At 37.7% G+C, this 18689-nt stretch overlaps 1 non-coding gene across 1 annotated transcript; it reads right to left on the bottom strand.

The window, feature by feature from the left end:
• Positions 1–1094: 1094 nt before the first annotated feature.
• Positions 1095–1201, bottom strand: LOC141588876 (small nucleolar RNA R71). The gene has a single exon (XR_012519842.1). It is a non-coding gene; the product is annotated as a small nucleolar RNA R71 (small nucleolar RNA).
• Between the last annotated feature and the right edge of the window lie 17488 nt (positions 1202–18689).

Here is an 18689-nt window from a genome sequence, read left to right as displayed (position 1 = left end):
GGATTGTAAGCTTATACACCAACTCGATCCCATCACAACAATAATTGCTTGCTTATAATCCGAGAATATGTTTGTACGATCAATTGCCATGAATCCCCAATGAACCCATGATACCCTAGTGCTTTTAATCAATTGTTTACATCTCCATCTATTTACCTTTCTTTGTTTTTATTGTTGATTAGTCTTTAGTTGATCTCTTATCTCAACCCCAAATTGTTACACCCTAAGACACGACCATTTATGATTGAAAATCCTACATCAATACCCGTCCCTTGGGATCTGATCTTTACTTGCCTCTTTGCTAAAGAGTAGTTTGTAGAGTTATAAATATTGTTTTGGTTGGTAGCTTTTTGACGACGAAGTTTTAACCACACCAAAAATGACGCCGTTGCCGGGGACGGTGTTAACTTGATTTGATTTTCGTTAATTGTTTTAGTTGTGTCTTTCTCCACCTTGGGGAAGTAAAACTCCCCAAGGTTGTTCTAATTGTTTTCGAGCTGTTTGATATTTTGCATGACTAGGAGATCACAAGGTAATCCATTGCCTATTGATTTCGAAATTGAAAGGACCTTAACCATCAATAGAAGAATTGCTAGAAATACTTCAAGAGTTGTAGGCATTAGTGAAATTGTGGACATTCAACCAAACATTGAGTTTACCTACCCTTTTACAAGAGAAGGAGAGGACAACCCAATACAAAATCCACCACAAAATCAACCCACAATGCCTAAATTTTCATCACATTCCGTACCAACCGAGGAGAACCTACCAAATGGTACTCCTACACCACAACATTTAACCGGTAATTTCATTGCCAAATCCGCATTCATACAATTAGTTGAGAGAAGTCAATTTGGAGGGATGCCTAGTGAAGCCTCTCACTCACATATGGAGACTTTTTGTGACTATTGTGATGCGATTTCTCAAACCGGAGTTACTCAAGATCAAATCCGATGGGTATTATTTCCTTTTTTTTGATTGGTACCGCGAAACAATGGTTAAAAGGCCTAGAAAAGGCTACTCTTGGTATTGACTCATGGAAAAAGTTGGCACTTGCTTTCTACAAGAAATTATATCCTCCGGAGAAGACTAATATGTTGAGAGCCCAAATTACCTGGTTCAAGCAAAGGGATGAAGAATAATTGTATGAGGCATGGGAAAGATTTAAGGATACTTGTTGTTCTTGTCCACATCATGGACTTAGCGAATGGTTTCTTGTGCAACAATTTTGGAACGGTCTTTATGAATATTCTCGCAATATCCTCAACATGGGATCAAATGGTATATTTACCGAAGTTGATGACAATAAAACATGGGCCAAAATTGAAGAAATGACGGTTCATGAGGTAGATTCCATCACACAATTGGGTGCTCAACTAAGTGCTCACATTGACACCATTAATTTGAAGTTTGTGAAGGTCATGGCTAAGCTTGATGAAGCTTCCAAATCACCCAAGCAACATGTTAATGCTATGGTGGCATCATCCTCAATTCCAAGTGGAGTATGTGAGAGTTGTTGAACTTTGGGACATGACCAAGGTGAATGTAGGGGAACAAGTGAATGTTTTCCAAGCATACAAGAGTGGCACCCCTTATTCAAACTATTACAATGATAATACCAAATTCCATCCCAATCTTTCATATAAGAGCCAAAATGTTCAAAACCCTCAACAAACATACACCCCACCTCCAATGAGAAACCAAGCTCAAAGACCCTTTTACAGTCAAAGCCAAAGTTATCAAAATCAACCTTCATACAATCAAACAAATGACCAAGGCCTTGATGTTCAAAAAGCGGTCCTCCAAATGCAAAAGAATTAACAATAATGTTTCACTCAAACGCAAAAAGATAGCCAAGCAAAAGACATCACCATCAATAACATACTAGCTCACATGGAAACTCAAATGTCTCAATTAGCATCTTCTAGTTCTCAAAGACAAAAGTGGCAATTACCTCCTCAAGGTTATCCCCCAAGACATGAATCGGTTAGTGCCATCCATTTGAGGAGTGGTACAAGATATGAAGGACCAAAGAAGCCAATTGATGAAGACATTGTGAATGCTACTGACAAGCAGAGAGTTGAGAACTCTAAAGAAGAAGGACCCACCATCAAAGAAATCTCAAAGAAGAATGAAGAAAAGGCTAAGGAGAAAGAGCCTATTGTGAATAGACTTCCATTCCCAAGTCGTCAAGCTAAGACTAAGTTTGATGAACAACTTGGAAAGTTCATGGAAATTGTGAAGAACTTAGAAGTCTCAATCCCATTCATGGAATTGATCAATCATGTTCCGGCATATGCAAAGTACATGAAAGACATTCTAACCAAGAATAAATCCATCCGGAAACTAGAGACTATTGCATTCACGAAACTGAGTAATGCTATTCTTCAAGGAAGTTCCCCTCCAAAACTCAAAGATCTGGGAAGCTTCTCTATTCCATGCACCATTGGGGACACTATAATCACCAAAGCATTATGTGACCTTGGAGCAAGTGTAAGTGTCATGCCATACTCGGTGTGCAAGAGGCTAGGAATGAGAGAGCTCAAATGCACCAATATTACGCTTCAAATGGGGGATCGATCTACAAAGACGCCTCTAGGAATATGGGAGGATGTGCCCATAAGAATTGGCAAATTCTTCATTCCGGTAGACTTTGTCATTGTAGACATGGAGGAGGATTCCAATATTCCTATCATTTTAGGAAGACCTTTCTTGCATACCGCGGGAGCGGTGATTGATGTGAATCATGGAGAGCTCACACTTGAAGTGCAAGATGAGACAATTACTTTTAATCTTGACAAGACAATGAGAGATCCCCGATTACATGACCCATGTTTCAAGGTTGATCACTATAGCCGAGAAAATGATAGGAAGAAGTTGGCATCTCAAGGCAAAGAACAAGCTATGGGTAAAGAATCACCACCCATATGGAAGAAGAAAGTGGATAATCTTCAAGATAATCCATCAAAATAGCAAGAAAATTTCAACAACAATGAGAGCTTGAATAGCTCACCACCACTCATGACAAGTGAAGAAGAAGGCCTCATTGGCCATGATAACAAGAAAGAGGAGTTGTTTCCATCAACTCAAGATTCAATAGGGAAGCAAGCTAGTGAAGTATGTGGTCTATGTGATGATGAATTCGATGGGTTGGTCAATCTTTATGTTGGCAATGCTATGATCCTAGACCAAGGCTTTGGTGACTATCTTAATTCAAGTCGCCATATTGAACATCACAATGTGCAAAGGTCTATTAAAGATCTTTATAACAACAATGAACAAGCCTTCGACTACTTATTCAAGGTGTTGAGCAACATCAACAACACCTTGGATATTCCCCCTTGACATCTCATCCAAGAATGAGAGTTTGGTGGAGTCCTACCTAAACCACCATTTGTAAATATTCTAACTCTTAACATTGCATTTTATTTCTTGTATTACATTTCTTGTCAATTTTGGATTTACGATTTTTGTACCTTGATCAAGATTTTTCATCAAGAGAGAAAGTGAAGGAGGTTTTTAATGTGTTTTGATGTGTAGTGTTTACTCTAGTGTGGGGATAGCAAATGCCTAGGCTATCTGAGCCTTCATAGTGCACCCACAATGATGAACAAAAGAATGAGAAAGAATGAATTGCGAAATGAAGAATTCTCGTGGATATTGTACATGGCACAATCCGAGCGTCTCTGCAAAAATATGCCCGTATTGGTCATGACATGAGCGTCCTGCCTTCAAGACGCCCGTCTTGGGATTTCTGGAACTGCAAAATTGGCACTGTCTTAAGATCCGAGTGACCCTAGGTGAATCCGCTCGTCTTAAATCATCTGAAGACGCTCGTCTTCTAGAGAATCCGCTCGTCCCGACCTGTGCAAAAATTATAAGTTTCCCACTGTCTTAAGATCCGAGCGTCCCCAGAAGAATTCGCTCGTCTCAGGATGAAGACGCTCATCTCAGTGGAAATATGCGCGTCCTGATTATCTCAAAAATTGAAAATTCCCACTGTTTTACAATCGGGGCATCTTCAAGCAAATCCGCCCGTCTTGCCTTGCTAAAGCCATATTACGGGATTTAAAAACCCACCTTCCCCAATTCATTTCCTTCTTTGAAAACACAAACACATCAAACATAAACCCTCAAAACCCTCAATTCCTTCATCCACAAAACTCAAAATACTCAACCAAATCCACCCAAATCAAATCCAAACTTCCTCAAAACACAATCAAAATACTCCTTCATCAACCAAACACCAACTAAACATCCTAATCCTCAAAAATTGAATTGATTTTATAAGCTTTAAGGAAAAATTCGAAAAATCAATTTGGGATTAATTGAAATTTGAGGAGACTAGAAGCATTCAAGTAAGGTTTTGTTGATACAATATCAAACAAGAAGAACAACAATGGCAAGGACTAAAGGTGGAAAAAAGGCACCAACAAAACCAAATCTTTCAAAAAGGAAACAAGCTCTTCAAGCTTCAAAGGCTTTGGTGGTACAACAAGCAAGAGTGAAAATTCAAGAGGTTCCTATTCCTATAGTGGAAGCTACTACTCTTGTCCCGGTTACTAAGCAACTAAATGAATATCCGGTGGTAACTTTCACAGCCGACTCTCATAGGAAAGCTTTTATGTCTCTTGCTAAGAAAACAATTTTGCCCACCAAGTTTATGTGCCAAGATGCTTTAGCCAAGTTAGGTGTTCTTGAAAGAACTAAGAACCTTTTCTAGTATATGAAATTGAATACCATGTTTGAGATGCAAGAATTAACATACCCCTCCCTTACTATGGAGTTTATAAGCTCATTGAAGGTCACTAAGATAGAGACTCGGAGAAATATTGAATTCCGCCTTGAAATGAAGATAGACGAATGTCGATAAGTGAGTTTGGGAAAGTGTTCGGTCTTGAGGAACATTCCCACTATGATAAGAAGCCTTCACCATATGAACCCGCCCCTTTATAGAAGGCGATCTCCGGAAGGAAATTTGAGTCTTACCATGATTGTCGTGCCCTTTATATCTACCATCCGGATATAAGGGTATGGCATAAGGTTGTTGGGAACACTTTGATAGCAAGGAAGGGTACTAATCATTTTACAGAACTTGACTTTGTCTACATGGAATCAACCATGAATGTTAATAAGAAGTTCACCAAAGAGTATAACATCCTCCAACTTCTAATTGAAAGGTGGCTCACAATTGACCATGGCAAAGAAGGAGCGACCTTTATTGCGAATGGAGGCTTGGTTACATGGTTGGCAAAACACTTCAACCCGGAGTTTAACAAGAAGAGACTTACAAGCCGGTTAGAGGTGGCAACCTCATTGATTTAGCCACTATGATTAACAAATTTCATTGGATTAAGAATGAGACCCTTGACAACAAATTTGAGTGGCTCACCAAAGATGCCAAGTCCTTCATTCTACCAAGCAATATTTTCCGACTCAATGTCCGAAGCCCGGATTACCTTCTTCCATTCTCCGATGAAGCCGAGTTGATAATGCAACAACATAGGGAGACTATTGACGAGCCCTCCTCCTCTATTGTGACTTCACCCTACCCGTTCACCTACCAAGAATTCCGACCCAAAGAAGTTGCGGTAGGTAATGATTATTTGACTCTATTGATGCAACACATGCATAAGAAAGCTTATGAGGACTGGGTTAATGCTTACCGGGCTCAATATCCGCCCTTCCTACACTTAGCTAGGCAAGGACTCCTTGATCCATCTTGTCCTTTGCCTAGTTGGGCGGATAGGGAAGTGTTCTTTTCTAATACTCCTAGAGATGCTAGCATGGGTGATTAGGAGATTGTTGTTGAGAGTGAGGAAGAAGAAGAAGAAGAAGAAGAAGAAGAAGAAGAAGAAGAAGAAGAAGAAGAAGAAGAAGAAGAAGAAGAAGAAGAAGAAGAAGAAGAAGAAGAAGTAGAAGAAGAAGAGGAAAAAGAGGATCAAAGCTCAAGTGATGATGGTGAAGCCTCCGGATCCATGGAGGTAGATGATGATGACAATGAGGATGATGATAATGAAGATGATGATAGTGATGTCGCCATGGGTGACAATTGAGGTTAGACAAGCTTTTTGGAGGATACCACTACCCATTGGTAGTTTCCTACACCTCCTTTTTGCTTTGTCTTTATATCATTCAAATTTTTCTTGATCATGAGTATTGAGTCCTAGCACCACCTAGAGGACTCCCCCCCTCGGTTTCATTGAGGTGTCTTTTATTGTTCCCACATGTAAAATCCAAAATGACAAGTTTAGTTTAGTTTCATGCATAGCATTTTTATGTATGAACTCCATCACTCTCATTTGGTTTGGGGAAGTTCAAGCATACGCATTGGGAGCTAATCTAAATTATGCTCTCCAACCAAACAAAAACCCATGCATCATATAGTATAGTTTAGAATGCATTTAATTGTTTATATATCATATAGTTTGCATTTAGTATAGAAATCATGCATTTTTTCATATTAGCTTGCATAATTTCCTATCGTATTGGCCATTGAGGACAATGCACATACTAGTGTGGGGATGAGAAATTCTAATTTAACTTTAAAAACAAAAATGATAAAAATTGAAAAAAAATTGAAAATACAAAAACATGTATTTTTATTTCATAAACAAAAACACAAAAACATGTTCATTTCCTCTAGTTTAGTATTGTATATCTTGTACATATTGTTTGTTTGTTTGTTTGTTTGTCTATCCTTTTTCACATTGATCGACTACACCACATCCGAGACATGAGTATCATGAAGACCGCATGGTATGATCTTTCCAATCTCTTTTTTCCTCGTTATGTTAATGACTATGTGACTTTATTTTGATTGATACGGTATAAAAAATGTGATTATAGGATTGCATTTAGCTTATATGGCATACTTGCTGGTAAAAGCATATGCATTAGGTTGTATAAATGTTAGTTGCATCATGGCATATAGTTGCATTATAGGAAAATTTTTGTAAAAGCATCTATTTGGAAAACTTGATAAGTGTATATAGGCCCTTGTAGTTACTTTTTATTCTTGAGACTTTGCTTATTAGAATGCTTGTAAAACACTCTAGGATGTGTCATGCTAGTATCCTTTGACCCATGGATTAAGGCCTAGTCAAGAGTACCTTGTGGTGTGATAACTCCTTGGCTACCGTTTATTCCAAGGTGACCTTTGAAGCCATGCAACCATCTTCCATATTCTACCACATTTTTTCATCAAAAGGGAATGGGCACAAAAATAGTTCAAAATTTGAGTTCAAGAAATGAAAAAGTTTGCAATTTGCACCAAAGAAAAGAGGAGTACAAAAATAATAACTCCTATGCTTCAAATAGAAGGCACCCTCGTTACTAATTGGGGTGACCTTAAAAATGTTCAAAAGAAAATGCAAAAAGTTGAAAATTGTCAAGTATTGAAATGACAAACATCAAAGGAAATGACAAAAAGAAATTGTTCTCAAAATGTCAAATGCCACAAGAAATTGGGGGGAAAAACAACAACAAAAGCAAACTCCAATATGAAACTCAAAATACAAATGATCCCTTTATCCATTGAACCACTTTTATGCATGGTAGAGAAGGGACGACCCTTCTTCTTGTCTAGGCAAGAAGGGGAATTCCGCGATCCTCTAGTGTTTCTAACACCATAAGGAGTCTACTCTTGACAAAAGCATTTAACGATTGAGGACAAAGGTACTCTAGCTTAACACATTTTGGAAGTGATTAATTGGTATCCTCCTAGGCTTAGTAACTTGAATAAATTGTATCTACAATGGAGTGTGTACCCTTAGATTGTTTCCCTTGTAGATAATGTCCGCCACTTAGATGAGGAAAGTGGCTATTCATTTTTGGAGATGCATCCATTACTTGCTTTTATGTGCTTAATGCTTGGATGTATCGCCATTTTGGCAAGCCCCACCTTGCCTTGCAAGAAGGCACCCTACCTCATGGTTGTCTTGTTGTGAGTTGAAGGGGCGGAGTGAGACCCGCTAATTGTCTCATATCGGTAATATTAGTAGATTATTTTAAATAATGGTCCTAGTTTTAGTCACCTCTTTACTCGGGACGAGCAAAGGTTAGGTTTGGGGATGTTTGATGTGACTAATATTGGAGCACATTTAGTCCCCGAATTGACCTTGTTCCCATGCTTTATAGTGTATAATTGGGTCATTTACTATCTTTAGCCTCCCATTTTGCATATTCTTTGAGGATTGTCACCTTTGGTAGGAAAGAAGTGATAGCCTTACATTTTCCATGGCAAATTGGAGCTAAATGGATCGCACCTAATGACCAAGCATTAAAGAGAAGACAAGAACTAGAGGCCTATGTAGATAATAAAGTGAATTGGGCAATGATGAAAGGATCCTTTCATCCTCAACAAGATCCCCGTGTATTGTTGAGGAACAAAGAGAAGAGAAGCTATCTGTCCCAAGATCCGAGCGGATTGTCCACAATCCGGGCGTCTTCAAGCACCAGGACGAGTGTCTTGGTGGCCAAGACGAGCGTCCCAGAGCAGCAGAACCCAAACGTCCCGTGGCCAAGACGAGCGTCCCACAGCAGCCCAGGACGAGCATCTCCTCTGTGATCCGCTCGGATCACAAATCAGAACCAACCGTGCCAGAACTCAAGACGCGCGGGACGAGCATACTCACACGGGACTAGCAAGACGAATATGCTCATATCCTTGGGATAGGAGCATTTCCTCAACTTTTCTTAAGGGTCTTAATAGTCATTTAAGCCCTTAGTAACCCTAATTTTGGTACTTAATCTTTAGTATAAATACCCCTTTGTACTACCTAGATTAAGGGGGACTTCAAAATCAATTACTAATCAATTTTTATGCTTTCTTAATTAGATCTTAATCATCTCAAATTAGTTGTAACACAAATTATCAATATTAATCACATCATAATTTCTTCTTAATCTCTTTATTGTTCATCTTTTGTTTTGGGTAATTGGAAGATTATTGGGTTATTATTGGGATATTGACTACCTTCCATTAATCATCAAGTACTTCTATTATTCTTTGCATTATTATTTTGGAATCTCCATAGGTATAATTCTCTTAATCCTTATTTTATTATTGTTAATCTTTCTTACTTATTGATCATGTTTTGCCTTGTTGATATGATTGACAACCTTGTTAGCATATTAAACTTGATAATGAGTGAGTAGTTTCCTTAGCTAGAGTTAATAGGTAATTAGGGGAAATCAACATGGGGAATGATTCATGCTTAATCTAATATGTTTTCATAATTTATTTGCTTTCTTGTTGTGATTTCAGCTTATGCACATGTTATGTTCGATGAAATGCAAGCCTATGAATCCTTACATTTTTTGATCCATCACCTATCTTTTCAATGAGGCTTGTAAGAATATAAACCAACTCGAGCCTCATTAGACCATGCATAATGTTGAATAGGAAGAATTAATTCGACTTGTAGGTGTTGTACAATCTTGACCGATTCGACTCTGGGACCCAAACCTTCCTAGGGATTGTAAGCTTATACACCAACTCGATCCCATCACAGCAATAATTGCTTGCTTATAATTCGAGAATATGTTTGTATGATCAATTTCCACGAATCCCCTATGAACCCATGACACCCTAGTGCTTTTAATCAATTGTTTACATCTTCATCTATTTACCTTGCTTTGTTTTTATTGTTGATTAGTCTTTAGTTGATCTCCTATCTCAACCCCAAATTGTGACACCCTAAGATACAACCATTTACGATTGAAAATCCTACATCAATACCCGTCCCTTGGGATCCGACCTTTACTTGCCTCTTTGCTAAAGAATAGTTTGTAGAGTTATAAATATTGTTTTGGTTGGTAGCTTTTTGACGACGAAGTTTTAACCACACCACCTATGCATAAGTTAGAGCCTCATCTAACTCGATATTCTCAACCTCAAGTACATGTGACGGGTCACTCACATACTTTCGGAGTTGTGATATATGAAACACATTTTTGACCCGATCAAGCAATAGTGGTAGAGCTAGTCGATAGGCTACTGTACCTACCAGGTCTAGAATCTCGTTAGGACCGATAAACTTCTGACTCAACTTTCTTCTCTTGCCGAACCTCATCACTCTGCGCATAGGTAACACTTTCAAGAGAACCTTATCACCTACCACAAACTCAATGCCCTGCTATGCAAATCCGCGTAATTCTTTTGCCTATGCTGAGCTGCTTTCATCTTTGGGCGAATCAAGTGAACTTGCTCAATCATATCTTGTACCATCTATGGCCCCAAAACTACAGCCTCAACACTATCATCCCAACACACGAGACTTCTACACTTTCTGCCATACAAAGTCTTAAAAGGTGCCATCCTAATACTAGTGTTATAGCTGTTGTGTTGTAACACACCCATATAGCGAGGTGCCTTACAAAGGACCACCCCAGCATATGAAGGTGCTACCATCTCGGTTGCCCGAGGTAAGTAGATCAAATAAACAATAACTAAACATTTATAAATTAACTTTATCCTTTACAACTTAAACCAACGTGAGAAAGATTACAACATATACAACTGGAAGAACTACTAGACATGAGTGACAGCGGCATCTAGTTCGACAGCGTAATGACTCGATTCCCTTCCAAATCCCGTATGCATCGTGACAAGTAACACCTGCTAAACCAATTGCTCACCATCCCCGAATGGATCATCACAGTTTTGAAAACACAACACGGGGTCAGCTCACTAAGTAGTTAAGATAAGTAAAACATAAAGACAACTAATGCCATTCAACCCAATCATGCAATTATTCTCCAGACTCCACCAGTAACCAATAACTGGCTACACACTTAAGTGTGTAGCCCCGCCAGATTACTCATCGCAACGGATAATCCTCACCGCCAGTGGGGGACCGCAGCCTTACCCACCTAAGTCAGGCTCATCAGAACGAGCAATAACCCAAGTTCATTAATGTGCACATCCCTCTTTGTGACGGGAACCACAAGGGGCGAATCAAGGGCGTGTAGCCATTCCCGAACGATGACTCCACTCAGCCGAGGACGCACCTCACAAATATAGACAAACAACAACAAATCCAACAACCAAGAAAGACAATTCCAACAATGATGCTAATCATGCTAATACGACAATCAATCCATCCTAAATCAATTAAACATGCAATTGAGTAGGGAAACCCTACCTTTTTGCTATTCCATGAAAGTGCGTCCAACAAGCAAGACAAGCAAGACTCCATGACGAATCCTACAAGTAGAAACCATATCCTATTACTAGACTATTCAAGATCAACTGAAAGATAAAAAACAAACATAAACTCACCTTAAGACGCAAACCAAAGCCGATAACGGCAACAACCCGACTCGATGACTCCATGCATAAACCGTCTCAGTACTTGGGTTAGTGTCGAAGTCATGTGAGAAGTATAGGGTGATAAGAGAAGGTTGGGAGGGAGATAGATAGATAGATAGATAGATAGATAGATAGATAGATAGATAGATAGATAGATAGATAGATAGATAGATAGATAGATAGATAGATAGATAGATAGATAGATAGATAGATAGATAGATAGATAGATAGATAGATAGATAGATAGATAGATAGATAGATAGATAGATAGATAGATAGATAGATAGATAGATAGATAGATAGATAGATAGATAGATAGATAGATAGATAGATAGATAGATAGATAGATAGATAGATAGATAGATAGATAGATAGATAGATAGATAGATAGATAGATAGATAGATAGATAGATAGATAGATAGATAGATAGATAGATAGATAGATAGATAGATAGATAGATAGATAGATAGATAGATAGATAGATAGATAGATAGATAGATAGATAGATAGATAGATAGATAGATAGATAGATAGATAGATAGATAGATAGATAGATAGATAGATAGATAGATAGATAGATAGATAGATAGATAGATAGATAGATAGATAGATAGATAGATAGATAGATAGATAGATAGATAGATAGATAGATAGATAGATAGATAGATAGATAGATAGATAGATAGATAGATAGATAGATAGATAGATAGATAGATAGATAGATAGATAGATAGATAGATAGATAGATAGATAGATAGATAGATAGATAGATAGATAGATAGATAGATAGATAGATAGATAGATAGATAGATAGATAGATAGATAGATAGATAGATAGATAGATAGATAGATAGATAGATAGATAGATAGATAGATAGATAGATAGATAGATAGATAGATAGATAGATAGATAGATAGATAGATAGATAGATAGATAGATAGATAGATAGATAGATAGATAGATAGATAGATAGATAGATAGATAGATAGATAGATAGATAGATAGATAGATAGATAGATAGATAGATAGATAGATAGATAGATAGATAGATAGATAGATAGATGATTAATGATTGATTGACAGATTGATGATTGATGATATGATTGATAATAAGCAATTAGAACGATGATAGACAGATAGATAAACATAGATAAACGAGATAAACAGATAAGACGATAAACAGATGACAGAGATAAACGATGATATGATAGACAGATAGACAGATAGATAGATAGATAGATAGATAGATAGATAGATAGAGAGATAGAGAGAGAGAGAGAGAGAGAGAGAGAGAGAGAGAGAGAGAGAGAGAGAGAGAGAGAGAGAGAGAGAGAGAGAGAGAGAGAGAGAGAGAGAGGGAGAGAGAGAGAGAGAGATGGAGGGAGAGAGGGAGAGAAAGAGAGAGAGAGGGAGAGAAAGAGAGAGAGAGGGATAATGGTTAGAGAGAGAAAGGAACCGTCGAAAAGGGAATTGGGTTTACGATTCCACATTTTATAATAACACGCGGACTGACGAGGTACTCGGTCGAGTACGGACTTACTCGGCCGAGTACGCCACACTCGCTCGAGTATCTTAACTACTCGGCCGAGTGGCTTCAGCTAGGTCGAGTAACAAGTTATATTGGTCTACTAATCTCTCCCGTATCCCTTGCTAAGGCTCTCCTTTGGTCAATAGGTCAGTCAACGGGTCCCTAAATAAGGCGGGTATTACAATCTTCCCCCCTTAAAAGGAACTTCATCCCCGAAGTTTGTCCCACGCTTCCCAAACGAACATGACGAGGCAACTCAAGGAATCACCTAATATCCACGCGACACGAAATACCATGTAAATCTATGACGCATACAATACTAAGTAACTATCATTACTCGATATGATTTGTCAACCATGAAGTCACAATAATACTATTACTATATGCAACCGTCAAAACATTTAGGAATAGAGTTGATATCGTAACCTAGTCTAAGTTATAAAGCGACGACTTAAAGACTCAAAAGTAAAACATTAAAGAAATTTTGCTAACTTTGCCATAACTTTTGTTGTGATATTATCTAACCCTCTAAAAAGGAACTTCATCCCCGAAGTTCACTCTAACCATAAAACGAGACTTGCATATATGCAAATACAACATTCATGGAACATATATCACTTTGCTTAACAGTTAAAACATGCATGAAACATAAGTAAGACAAGAACCACATTCATGCAATTTAGAAATAAGGTAACATGAAACATCATCAAAAAGAGGTGTAAACTACACACAACTTTGACCATTATGATAAAATTGTCATGCCACCATCCACACCAACTATTATATCGTTACCGTCTCAATTTCAAGCCAAACCGATGTACCGTTACCATATAGACCGTGTATACCATCCGGGACTCATACAGATATTAGGACACCCAAGGATGCATATATAAGAAAAACAAACACTAGAGTTTATTGTACAACAAGCTTAAACAACTACGAATGCAACGTCCAGATACTCGGTCGAGTATCGAGGAGTACTCTGTCGAGTAAGCGATACTCGGCCAAGTATTGGCTTGCTCGGCCGAATATTCTAGACCAGAATGTGACATTTCAAACTCCGCTTTGCCTAACATGAAAGGGATGTACCTGCAAAACACATATCATGTTGCACCAAAACAAGTATATCGGTCGCAACGACCCCAATAGTACGAACAAAAGGAAATCAAGTACTAGCATTATGGCCGATTACAAATATCCAAACAAATAAGGGAAAGTACGATAAAAGTCTAACAAATATCCATTGTAACACCCCCATACTCCAAGTGCCTTACAAGGACCACCTAGGGCATGTAAGTAATACCATCTCGGTTACCCGAGGTAATGATAATCAAATGACAATAAAGAAACATACTTAAATAGCAATATAGTTTAAGTGATTACATGTTCAAACCCAAAACTGATAAAAGAGAAACACAAATGTTCCAAAATCCAATGGTACTAAACAACTAGTCCAAAACAGCGGAAGACTCTAAAACTGCATCGTGGTGACTCATCCCAGCTAACTCAAGCGCGTCATCTCATACCTGCTCAACAAGTGCTCATCATCCCTGAATGGATCACCACAGTTTTTAAAACAATTATCGGGGTTAGTACTAATTACATAAAACAAAGCCACAACAAAGTAAGAATGAAGAGTCTATCACACCCGAAATACTCGGGGGGGGGGGGGGGTGAATTGAGTATTTAAAAGTTTATGCCTACTTTTTATTTTATCAAATTAATTACTTAAAGTTTATTGATTAAACTTTAACTAATTAACTAAGTGATTATGAACGTAATGAAATAAACGAAAAGGAAAATTGCAAGGACACACGATATTTGAAGGGGTTCAGCTTCACACGTCGAAGCCTACGTTCACTATTCTCGATTAATAATTTTAGTACCTTTCTCCGGATTACAAAATTATCAACCCAACTTGTACATCAAACTCTAGCTGTAACTCAATTTGAATATCACTAGATATTCGGTTTTGACTATCTTAAGTTACTAAGAAAGCACTTGATTGTTCTTCTAAGTGTTCACACAATTGAACGAGTAAGAAACAATATGAAATACTATTATCTTGTAACATAACCTTAAGAAAAACAAGCAATTTAAGAGCACGACTTTTCGCAAGGATTTTCAAATGCAAAAAAATAAAAACTAAGTGATTAAAATTTTACTCAAAATTGTTTGCAAGAGATTTTAATATTTCGAAAAGCTTATTTCAAATGAAGAATGATCATGTGTATTTATAGTAGAGGAGAGGAATAGGGTTTTGCAAGAAACCCTAGAAGTGTCGTGAGGTAGGCGGTTTATTTCGCAAGAAATACATCTTTATCTCTTTCCTAATTTAATCCAAGATACTTTAGTTTAAGTAAATAAGATAAAAGTAAATCTTATTTTTCCATAACTATATCTTTAAGATTTTCATATAAGTAAACTAATTAAATCAAATATATATTTAAGATATGAGAATATCTTATAAAAATATAAGCTAGATTTAATTAGATAGATTACTTGTACTAGAGGACTTGTGAAACCTAATGTTCAAAGCCAACAAAAAACCCTAGGCCCGTGTCCATCTAGACGAAAAATCCTTCTTCTTGGATTAGGGTTAGGTTAAATAAACTAGCAAACCCTAGGTAGCATGACGACCCATAAGTCGTTTTACTAACCAATAGAGAAATGCAAGTTATCCATTATAACAACCCATGTCTCATCTCTATTATATACACACATGATTTTGAAATATATTTGAAGAATTTTATCTTTTGAAAATGATTTTAAAACTATTAAAATCGTGCCATAAAATTGCTACTTAAAGTTATAGTAGAAACAACTATAACATTAAGCTTGGTAAATAAAGTTATAAGTGAAATAGCTATAACTTTACTTTCTCAATATTTCATCTTAAGATACCGTTACTAGATGAAGCCCTAAACTAGCTAATCTTCCTAGAGATCTTCAAAATAGAGTCTTCTCTTTATTTTGATCATAAGCTCTTCATCTTGAGCTTGCTAAAGACTTGATCAAGCCTTTTGCTTGAGTGATCATCAAACTTGAAACTTGTTATAGTTACTATGACGCTTTAGGAATCTTCAATGTTATAGCTCAAGCTGCTATAACATTACTTGAATGATGCTTCACAAATCTTCAATGTTATAGCTAAGGATGCTATAACATTACTTGCTTGTATTGTAAACTTTAATCACTCTATTTAAAGACTAACAAACGATTACGAGCAAGAGTATATATAATACAAAGCACACACTTGTCATTATCAAAACTTAATCATATATCTATATGGTCCAACAAATTCCCTCTTTTTGATGATGACAAGTCTCTAACGATTTGTGACTAAGTATAAGTTTCCCCTCAACATAATACTATAATCTCTAACGATTTGTGACTAAGTATAAGTTTCCCCTCAACATAATACTATAAAGTCATAGACAGTTGAACGCAAGAACAAGCCACTTATATACAAAGTATAGCATCTAAGGACCTTAAGAGATTAAAGGTTCTGACAAGGAGCAAGCTTAGGTAAATACTTAAGTCACGATCGTTTTCTTCCCCTTCTTGAAATCATCGAAAAGACGAGAAAAGACATAAAACAACTAGAATAATATAGATCGAGCCACGTATTAATCATGCAAAGAAAGATTATAAAACGATAAAGTAATCTACGATGACCATGCCAAGTATAAAATAAGTCTACTACAAACCAAAGTAGTCTAATTGCCAATGGCCCGAATAAAATAACAAATTATGAAGCCTAGTGGGCCGAATAAAAGAGTAAGCCAAAATGGGCCGAATTAGACAATTAGCAAAAACATAAAGTCTAATGAAAAGAAAGGCAAGGAAAGGTTGGTGGCGGGTTCAAGGATAGTCACGTTTCACGACATTTGGGTTCACATAACCGGGACGGGTCCTAAACTCAAGAGAGTCAAGATGATCAAAGCATGAGCGGACATGGTTAGGTTGTGCCGTGAGGCACGTCTCAAAATTAAGCACCTTCAATGACAAGGCTTTAGTAGCCTCGTAAACAACCCGCATGTCCTCATGCATAGCCTTCCCTTCGCGCCATATCACCCCTCCCTGACTAGCTAAATTAGCCAATGACCCGGAATGACAGACACACTCGTTAGCCGCCCTAGCCGCATCCTTAGCCATAGCATAAACCCTAGCTTCCAACCCATGCAAATAAGATAAGACCTCGGCATGATCCGAACCCTTTGAACCCGAAGCCCCATTCTTGTCTTGACCCAAACCCGAGACCAACTCCGCAAACAGTTGATTTTGAGCATCTAATTTATCACATATACTCGCTATAAACGAGTCCAATTTCTGCTCCACAACCGACATTACATCCGACGACTTCTCCACCATATTACCCTTTGCCAAAAACACTAAGTCGGGTCCAATTGCTCCAACTTTCATCAATTTAAGATGAGTGTCACACATCTCATCTTTGACCAACACACCATAGCTAGAAGACCCGACCACCCCTTTTTGTTCTAAAAGCCGAGAGACCCACATCCCATATGGCATGTCTAAAGTAGTAAATAATTTCTCCTCGGTGACGGAAATGCTTGAACGATCCGATGAAACACGAGATGAGAAAGACTAACTTTAGACCCTTCAAGCCATTTTGACACCAACACAATCTCATAGCTTGATAACTTATCAGGACCACCCCTCCTCGGGACAACCGTGTTCCAAAGAAAATTTAAAAAGAATTTCAACTTAGAAGAGAACGACCCCGCAAGCATGTTACTCGACCCCGTAGCATCAACATCAAAAGACATCTTAATTTTAAGCTTTTATTCCTTCGTCACATCTTCCCATTCTGCACTCAAGTTTATTTCGATCCCATCATCAGGGACCGAAAACAAAGTACAAAAATCGGCAAGGGAGATTTTAACTTCGGATTCATTTACCATTGCATGCAACACATTATTTCGCATCGAGACCGAAGAGTAAAAATGGATTACCTCTATAGGATAGACCGGACCAACAAAGGAGCTAACTTTATTCCATCCTTGAAAATTCAAGAAATCCTTGAAAAATTGTAAAGCTTCGATTTTCCCATACCACTTTTTGGAGTAAGACCGACCACCATGAATACCATATCGCATGACATTGTTGACTCGTGTTCTTTCATCCATGGTAAGTCTAACCTTATCAAGACCCGATGATGTTGCATTCAGCATATACTCTCGGAACATCGCTCTTTGATGAACTTCTGATTAGCCACGATTTCGGTTTCCTCCACCGAAGCCTCAAACCCGACAACCTTCTTTTTACCCTTATTTAGCTTTCGTCTTTTCCCTTCTAAGTTAGGATCAACCTGGTTATGATCGGGATTGGTAGGCTTGTGGTTTGATTGAGGTGAGGGAGTTTTGATAGGGACGTAAGCTTTGTTGCATGGTGATTTGGAGGACCCGGTCCGAGTTGTGGACGGAGTTGAGGGTGAGTGAAGACGAGTTGAGGGAGGAGTCATGATGATGATTTGATTTGGAGGTTGAGTGTGAAAAAATTAAGAGAAAATTTTTGGAGATTGTGTTTTGATGGTGACGGTAAGAGGTGGGGTATTTATGGAGTGTATGAATATGAATTATGGTAAAACTGTTTGTGTAAGATAAGGAAAGGTGGAAGTGGCGTGTAGGATTAGGTAAGTAATTGTTATGAGATTTTTTTTATTATTATTTACTTACCATAGAATAATATAAGTGGTTAGGGTGAATTTTTGTGAGATATGATAAGATAAATTTTGCAAGAGATAAAATTTTTGGTAAAGAATTTCGGTAAGGAGAGTATAAAGGAATAATTTGTTACCGACTTCATGGTTCGTAATAAG

The sequence above is a fragment of the Silene latifolia genome, chromosome 6 (assembly GCF_048544455.1).
Source record: "Silene latifolia isolate original U9 population chromosome 6, ASM4854445v1, whole genome shotgun sequence".
NCBI classification, from domain to species: domain Eukaryota; kingdom Viridiplantae; phylum Streptophyta; class Magnoliopsida; order Caryophyllales; family Caryophyllaceae; genus Silene; species Silene latifolia.
The sequence above is the reverse complement of the archived record's forward strand: the minus strand, read 5'-3'. Positions and strand labels throughout refer to the sequence as shown.